Source organism: Bombina bombina, chromosome 8 (assembly GCF_027579735.1).
Source record: "Bombina bombina isolate aBomBom1 chromosome 8, aBomBom1.pri, whole genome shotgun sequence".
Lineage (NCBI taxonomy): Eukaryota > Metazoa > Chordata > Amphibia > Anura > Bombinatoridae > Bombina > Bombina bombina.
Window position 1 is genome coordinate 184,035,223 of NC_069506.1, and position 9,508 is coordinate 184,044,730.

Below are 9,508 nucleotides of genomic sequence, written 5' to 3' on the forward strand. Positions count from 1 at the left end.
ATTCAATACATACATACACTTTTTTTTTTTTTCAAAAGCTTTATTGAACATAAAATCACTGCATACAACGCAGAATTAAAACAGTTACATATGCAACAATGTGGTTACAATGATTCCATATACATGACACAGTTTTTCGACATATATGAGTTGTAGATATATTTATCGTTCAATGGGCAAATTTATATTGCATAGGTAAGTTATTTAAACTAGGTAAGAAAGAAAACAATTCAATTAAGTGAATGAGAAAATACAATGAACAATTCAAATGGATGTATAAATATATATTCATATGTACATGGTTCCTGCAGAGACGCAAATTGTTGTGTCAGTGATTATCGGGCTCTTGAAATGACCTTCTGTTCAAGTCAAAGTAATAAGAGAAGGCATCTGGCCTGTCAGCTAAGGATAGTCAGTGAATGTGCATTTAAGAAGTGGATGTTCGGGTGGTGGTTTTGGGTGTGGGGGTTGTCTGATTAAGATATTCCTCCCACAAAAAATATATCGAGTCATAGTCGGCTATTTGTTTGTTACGAGTAAAGCGATATTTTTCTAATTGAAGAGACTGAGTGGTTGTTTCTCTCCAGACCTGGATAGATGGAAGTGTATTGCATTTCCAGTTTTTGGAAATTAGTCGTTTTGCTGAGTTTGTCATGATGGTCAGTAGAGCTAGTCGGAGTTTGCAAGTTATTTTGGTAAATTTATTAAAGATGAAAAACCAGATGTCGAGCTTGAGACTTAGAGATAGAACTTTTTCGAATTCGACTCTGATAGCTTCCCAATATGTTTGGGCCGTTGGGCACGTCCACCAGATGTGTGTGGGAGTGCCAATGTTTTGGCAACCTCTCCAACACTCTGGTGAGTGTGTAGGGAAAATGATGTGAAGCCGGTGAGGTGTATAGTACCATCTATATAGTAACTTAACATTCATTTCCATTACATATATGGATGAGGAGGATTTTGTCATGCAAGAGAAGATTTTTTGCCATTCCTTAGGGGTTTGTGTAATGCCTATCTCTGTTTCTCACTTTTGCGTGTACGAGGGGAGGGATGTGCTGCTCGGTTGCATAAGTAATTGGTATGTAAAAGATAGAAAGCCCCTGTGTAGGGTGTCATAAATGCAGCTGCTTTCGAAACCCGTATGGGAGCGAAAAAGTAATAGCTTATGTGGATGTTTGACAAGGAAGTCTGTTAGTTGATGGTATTTAAACCATTCTATATGTATTTTGTCCAGGGTGGGGGCCAGTTCGGTTAAGGGTTTGATTTTCCCATTTTGAATTACTGTAAGGCAGGGAGAGGAGTTTATTATGTGAGGTGTTTGAGTTGTGTGTGTGGGGAATGGTATTGGAGAATCTGGATTTTCACAAAGGGGTGTTAGTGGAGAGGGTACAGTTGAGATATGGTTATGTTGTTTTATGGATGCATCCTATAGTTTTAAAGTTTCTCTAGTGATTGTTGGTAGATATGTAGGTAAGTTTCTTTTGGAGGGATGTAGCCAGCACTTGCTGCCAAGATGTGAAGTATTCGATAACGAGTGCTCTAGAAGAACCCATTCTTTGTGAACTGAATGTCTGCACCAATGTATTATTCTGGTGTAGAAGCTAGCCAGTCAATATTGGGTAAGGTTTGGGATCCCAAGGCCGCCCAGTTCTTTGGGGCGATAAAGGGTGGCAGTAGCTATCCGAGGTCTTTTGTGTTGCCATATATAGGAGATGAAGGATTTTTGAAGGTTGTGTATCACAGATTTGGGGATTGGGATCAGTAGTGTTTGGAAGAGGTATAGTAATTTGGGGAGAAGAATCATTTTGACTGAATTAATTCTGCCTAACCATGAGAGTGGTTTATTGTTCCAGGAGCGCAGTATATTTTGGATTGAATCGGCTATGGCTTTATAATTGGTGTCCAGTGTGACTTGTGTATGGTGGGAGATATATACACCGAGGTATTTTATAGCGCGCGGTTGTATGCGAAAGTGAGCGAGTGCTTATATTGCAGTGATTTCCTCCATCTGTAGTCCAAGTGGGAGCAATTCTGATTTGGTAATATTTATTTTGAAGTTTGAAAAATTGCCGTATTGGTGTATTGTTTGAATGAGGGGGGGAAGTGAGTTATGAGGTTGTGTTAATGTGAGAAAGAGGTCATCAGCGTATAAGGTAGCTTTATATTCCTGGTGAGCAATTGTGAACCCCTGTATGTCTGTGTTGTGTCTAATATGTGATGCTAGGACCTCCATTGCAAGGATAAATAATATAGGGGAGAGGGGGCATCCCTGTCTCGTTCTGTTTGTGATTGAAAATGGTTGGGACAAGGTATCGTTCAACTTTATTTTGGCTTGGGGACTGTTATAAAGGGAGAATATTTTTCCAGTGAAGGTCGAGTCGAAGCCAAATTGGGTAAGTGTCTCCTTCAGAAATTGCCAGTTTAGCCTATCAAAGGCTTTCTCCGCGTCCATAGAAATGAACACGGAGGGGATATGGTTGTGAACTGCATGTTCCATTAGTAATAGAATTTTGGTCGTATTATCTTTAGCCTCTCTAAGAGGAGTGAAACCTGCTTGATTAATATGTAAAATTGTTGGGAGTATTAAGTTGATGCGGGTGGCTAATATTTTAGCGTAAAGTTTGATATCTATGTTAAGAAGGGAGATTGGGCGAAAGTTAGCGGGCGTTGTAGGGGGTTTACCTGGTTTTGGGATCACTACTACTTGCACTTCTAGCATGGATTGGGGGAACTGGTTAGTGTCCGTTACCTCGTTGAATAATTGAGTGAGATAAGGGGAGAGTTGAGAAGAGAAGGTGTGATAGTACTTTCCAGTGAAACCATCTGGCCCTGGGCTTTTCCCATTGTTAAGTGATTTTATGGCCGTGGTGAGTTCAGTTTGGGTAATGGGTTTGTTAAGGGTGTTAAGTTGATCAGTTGTTATAGTGGGCAGATGTGCACTGGAGATATAAGAGATCAGAGCTGGGGTAGGGCCTTGAGAGGGTGCATTTCTTTGAATATTATTTAAGGTGGAATAATAGTCATGAAAGGATTGTAGAATTTCTTTATTAGTTTTTAGGGTGTGGGGACAATTAGGTGTTTGTATTTCGTTAATATAGGATTTCAATCTCTTTTTTTTCAAGGCTCTTGCTAATAACTTGCCTGACCTGTTGCTTTCATAATAAAACATGCTGTTAGTTTTTGCGCGAAGTGTCTGGTATTCTATTTGTAGGAAACCGTCTAATGCTTGTTTAGCGTTTTGTAAGTCAGTCAGAATATCAGGGTTTGTAGGGGATTGTTTATGGGCCAGATCCAGTCGGGCAAAGGTGTTTAATAGCTCATTATATTGCTGTTGGTGTAGTTTTTGGAAATGAGCCTTTAATTTAATTAATTCGCCCCTGAGCACGCACTTGTGTGCTTCCCATATTTTATATTTGTTGGCCGTTGAGGGGATATTCATTCTAAAATTTTCTTCAATGGTGCTAGTGAGTTTCTTAATTGTGTCTGGATTGTTAAGGAGGGAGTTATCTAATTTCCACATATATGATGTTAGTGGGGTGTTTGTCCATGATATGTTTAGTTTTACCGCTGAATGGTCTGACCATGATGTGGGGGAAATAACGCATCTGTTGACTAAGGCTAGAGCAGGTTGATTGGTGAAAATGTAGTCTATGCGACTATATGTTCTGTTAGGATGGGAGAAAAAGGTATAGACTCGGGTGTCCTGGTGGATAAAACGCCAGGTGTCGTGGAGGTTAAGATTTCTCAAACCTGTCCATAATACATTAGTGACTTTTTTTGATATCGCTATTGTAGGATTGGAGCTATCCTTAGTAGGGTGAATGGGGACATTAAAATCCCCTGCAACAAAGATGGGTCCTTTTGCGATGTCTATAATGCGGTTAAATATTTGTTTAAAGAAAGGGGCTTGCTTTACATTTGGGGCGTAAATATTTACCAGGGTAATAGGTCTACCATAAAGTAGACCCACTAGGCCAAGAAAACGGCCCTCAGTGTCTCTAGAGGTTTGGATATGGGTGAAGGGGAGAGACTTATGCAGTAGAATACTAACTCCACCTCTTTTTGAGGTGTTGGAGCTGTGATAGTGAGTGGTGAATTTGGGCTCTTTGTTTTTCTTAAAATGAGTCTCTTGTAGGAATAAGATGTCTACCTGTCTTTTTGAAAGGTCTAAAAGGGCTTTAGAACGTTTGTGGGGTGAGCTGAGTCCCTTAGCATTTTGTGTGAGAAGGGTTAGTTTACGAGTTTCATCGTTCTTATTTTTGGGCAACATAGTGTGTTTGTTGGGGTATGTTGTTTAATTGTGTGTATGAGGTCACATAGAGCTCTTTACATATATGTATCTTACAAATGTGTGAGCACATCTCTGCAGGAGAAAAACGTTCATTTGACAGGTGATAACTTAAACAGTTTCTCATAACAAACGTAATAACATTATTAACCATAAAAAACATTAACATATTAACCAAAAACAAAAAATCTCTCTGCCTATCATAGGTCATAACTGAGAGTAAGTTGGGGGCAGTACCATAAAGTGCCCTGTGAAGTTGACATATTTTAAATAATATTGATTAGGAATCCTAGAGTGGGGAAGGTGAGGTAGGTAAGTCGGAGGGGTGGGTAGGAAGGAGAAAGGATAGGTGGGAAGGGGGAGAGGATGAGATAGGCATGGTGGGAAAGGGGTTGTCTGAATCTATCTTTGCTCTCATTCTGATAATAGCAGAAGGTTCTAAATTGCTGAGTTGCAAAAAGACTAGACTAAATGATGATGACCTGTACTTGCCTTTCCCGAAGGGGCAACAATCGCCAAAATGTCCATCTGTTTGTTCAGTATTACTGAGATAGGTGTAAAAGAGTTCACGAAGGTGAATTTTCAGAGGAGGTCAAGCCGGTAGTGGGTTGCCTTCTTGTGGTGGCTTCTTTTGCTTTGGCTTTCTTAGGAAGGGCTATATGCCAGGACTCATTTGGATTGATTCGTCCCTTGGAGATTTGTGAGTTCTGTGGTTCAGGTAGAGATTCCATAGGTGGTTCAAGGCCAAGTGCTGTACAAAAAGTTTGAGTTTCCTCTGGAGTTTTGCAGATGACACGGGTGTTATTGCTGATGGTCCAAAGATGTGTTGGAAAGCCCCATCTGTAGGGGATTCTCTTATTTCTTAACATGGTAGTTAGAGGTGAAAATTCCTTCCTGCGTTGTAAGGTGCGGGTTGATAAGTCCTGGAAGAATTGTAAGACATTGCCTCTAAATCTTACAGGCTGAGTTTTGCGGGATTGTCGTAAGAGCATTTCTTTTTCTTGAAAGTTTTTTAACCGGATCACGATATCCCATGGCGGAGCTGAGTCAGGAGGTTTTGGTCTCAAAGTTCTATGAGCTCTGACCCATAGGATATCCTCAGTATAGGAAGATTCTTTCAGATGTCGAAATAGATCCTGCAAATAAACTGGGAAATCCCTGGGCAAGACTGACTCTGGCACTCCTCTGATACGCATATTTTTGTGCCTGCTTCGATTCTCGAGGTCGTCGAGCTTATCTTGAAGAGAAAGTATGGTCTCTTGTTGAGAGGTTACTTGGTCAGTTAGTTGCTGTACAACTTTAATGGTTTCTTGGTTACTTTCAAGAGATTCAACTTGGAAACCTAAGGTGTGAATGTCCTGCTTTAATTCGGCCAGCTCTTCTCTAATACAGGAACGGACTATGTCCGCAATGTCCTTTTTCGATGGTAAATTTTGCAAAATTGAAGGAGAGAGCTGGCATTCAGCTGGTAAAGTTCTGTTTGGTTGAGATTCCTGTGACAGGGTTTGAGGGGTTTGTCACCAGTTTTTTGGGAGGCAGGAGAGGTATTCGTTGTGTCTGAACTATGTAAAAAAGAGGACATAAGGCTTGATTTCCCTGTGAGAGATTTTGACATTTTGTCGTGTTTGATATTGCGTTTAGCCGCCATGTTGGGCCAGGGATACACGTGGCGTGACTCGTGGTTCTCTTGCGACAAGATTGTCTTATGTCAAGTAACACTTATGGGGTATATGGAGGTGTTAGAACAAGTCCTCAAAACAGGCAAAAGGATCTTGTAATCACTGGCAATAAATAAAAGATGCACAGCAGTGGTGTATTGCAGATGGAAGGGTTAAAGTCTGTACTAGAATGTACTAGAATCATAGCAACAAATCATAGAAAGAATGGTTTTATCTCCAGGCTAAGTTTAAAAGCCAAGCATTGAATGTTGCTGAGGATTTATGTTTCAAAAGAGCTGCAGAGTCAACAGAGTCAGTGGTTAAAGGCAGCAAAACTGTTATTTATTTCCTCTGTTGCACATAGGGATATTTGAAGTATTTGAGTTGCAGATCCTGTTTCATTAATTAGGCATGAAAATTAGGTTAGATTGTGCAGCTGGTCTGTGTCTGGAGCTGGTCTTGTAGTAGGCCTAATCCCTAGGATCAGTGTGTTGCAGAGGCCTGCAGAGGTCATGCAGTTGTTGATTATATATTGTGGCCAGATTACAGTTAGGGAATGTGCTTGTCTCAGTGTGGGTAGGCTGGTATAGTAGGGTTTATAAAAAGTTCTTACCCTGGAGAAAACGGAGTTCCGGAGTAGGCCTAATCCCCGGGCTAAATTTATTTTCCGGTCCGACTCGAGAATCGGGTGCTGTTTTTCAGTCTTGGGGCCCTTCGTTTTAGATTGTGGGCCTTCCTGGGAGCTTGGTTGTGGCCCCTGATTACCAGCAAAGGGGTATATTTGTTGCCTGATGTCAGTTGTGGCCTGAATTCGGCCCGGAGTGCTGGGTGTCTCTGGTCCAGGGGGAGATGAAAGGATTATCCCTCTGAGTTGTTGCCACAGGCTTGAGAGGTGCTGGGAAATGTTGTAGGAGAGTTTAGGGGCAAGGATGATGAGGATTCATAATGATATAAGGGCCTTTACAGCGGAGCTCCGGAGTTATGCTGCCATCTCTACAGCTGCCGGCTCCGCCCCCCCAATACATACATACACTTATCAATAACACTACATACACTCCATACCCCATCCCCAATCATACTACACTCCATACCTCATTCCCTGTAATCCCATTCCCTGTAATCCCATACCTCATTCCCTTTAAGACCATATCCCATTCACTGTAAGCCCATACCCATCCCATAGTTAGATTTTGTTTACATATCCTCATTTTAGTCTTCTTATACATTTTTTTTGTTTAATACTCCTTACCCTCTTTTATTTATATCCGTTTCACAGTTTGAGCACTTTTTAAATTTTGTTATTTATTTTGCCCCCCTTTCATTTGGGCACATTCACTTTTTGTTGGAGTATGTCGGGAGGGGGGATAGGGGGCAGATTAGCCCGGAACTATTAGAGTTCCTCAGGATTCAGTTCAGGGAAGAGGTTATAGAGGAGGTCAGGCAGGAGCTTAGAAAGGAGAGGGAGGGGGAGAGGGAGAGGAAGAGGAACAGGACAGGAAGGGGGGAGGAAGGGGGGGAGGAAGCGGTGGGTGGACCCGGCCACTTTGTTCAAGATGAGCAAGTGGCTGGGCCCAGTGGCGAGCTTCACAGTCCGGGAAACAGAGGACATCATCACAGAGGAAAACCAAGCTGACTAGGGAGGCGAGGTATACTATGGAGGAGAAGGAGGCCCTTGTAGAGGCTTATATGGACAGGGCTAGGAGGCTGCAGGCTCAGAAGGCCACCCCTAGGGAGAAGAGGAAGCTATGGCTGGAGATCACGGATGCAGTTAATGCAGTGGGGGCCCATAACAGGGATGTCGAGTCTACAGGGAGTGCAGAAATATTAGGCAAATGAGTATTTTGACCACATCATCCTCTTTATGCATGTTGTCTTACTCCAAGCTGTATAGGCTCGAAAGCCTACTACCAATTAAGCATATTAGGTGATGTGCATCTCTGTAATGAGAAGGGGTGTGGTCTAATGACATCAACACCCTATATCAGGTGTGCATAATTATTAGGCAACTTCCTTTCCTTTGGCAAAATGGGTCAAAAGAAGCACTTGACAGGCTCAGAAAAGTCAAAAATAGTGAGATATCTTGCAGAGGGATGCAGCACTCTTAAAATTGCAAAACTTCTGAAGCGTGATCATCGAACAATCAAGCGTTTCATTCAAAATAGTCAACAGGGTCGCAAGATGCGTGTGGAAAAACCAAGGCGCAAAATAACTGCCCATGAACTGAGAAAAGTCAAGCGTGCAGCTGCCAAGATGCCACTTGCCACCAGTTTGGCCATATTTCAGAGCTGCAACATCACTGGAGTGCCCAAAAGCACAAGGTGTGCAATACTCAGAGACATGGCCAAGGTAAGAAAGGCTGAAAGACGACCACCACTGAACAAGACACACAAGCTGAAACGTCAAGACTGGGCCAAGAAATATCTCAAGACTGATTTTTCTAAGGTTTTATGGACTGATGAAATGAGAGTGAGTCTTGATGGGCCAGATGGATGGGCCCGTGGCTGGATTGGTAAAGGGCAGAGAGCTCCAGTCCGACTCAGACGCCAGCAAGGTGGAGGTGGAGTACTGGTTTGGGCTGGTATCATCAAAGATGAGCTTGTGGGGCCTTTTTGGGTTGAGGATGGAGTCAAGCTCAACTCCCAGTCCTACTGCCAGTTTCTGGAAGACACCTTCTTCAAGCAGTGGTACAGGAAGTAGTCTGCATCCTTCAAGAAAAACATGATTTTCATGCAGGACAATGCTCCATCACACGCGTCCAAGTACTCCACAGCGTGGCTGGCAAGAAAGGGTATAAAAGAAGAAAATCTAATGACATGGCCTCCTTGTTCACCTGATCTGAACCCCATTGAGAACCTGTGGTCCATCATCAAATGTGAGATTTACAAGGAGGGAAAACAGTACACCTCTCTGAACAGTGTCTGGGAGGCTGTGGTTGCTGCTGCACGCAATGTTGATGGTGAACAGATCAAAACACTGACAGAATCCATGGATGGCAGGCTTTTGAGTGTCTTTGCAAAGAAAGGTGGCTATATTGGTCACTGATTTGTTTTTGTTTTGTTTTTGAATGTCAGAAATGTATATTTGTGAATGTTGAGATGTTATATTGGTTTCACTGGTAAAAATAAATAATTGAAATGGGTATATATTTGTTTTTTGTTAAGTTGCCTAATAATTATGCACAGTAATAGTCACCTGCACACACAGATATCCCCCTAAAATAGCTATAACTAAAAACAAACTAAAAACTACTTCCAAAACTATTCAGCTTTGATATTAATGAGTTTTTTGGGTTTATTGAGAACATGGTTGTTGTTCAATAATAAAATTAATCCTCAAAAATACAACTTGCCTAATAATTCTGCACTCCCTGTATAAAGCATTGCTACCGGGACTGCAAAATGGAACTCAAAAGAAAGATCTCCAGGGAGTACCAATACGCAACAGGGACCGGTGACAGCCCTGAAATGACTGTGGAGTATTCCAAATGGGAGGAAATTTTGCATCCCAGCATCTCCGAGGTGGCCATAGTCAGGATCGGAGGAGTCGACGGTAAGCTCATTTT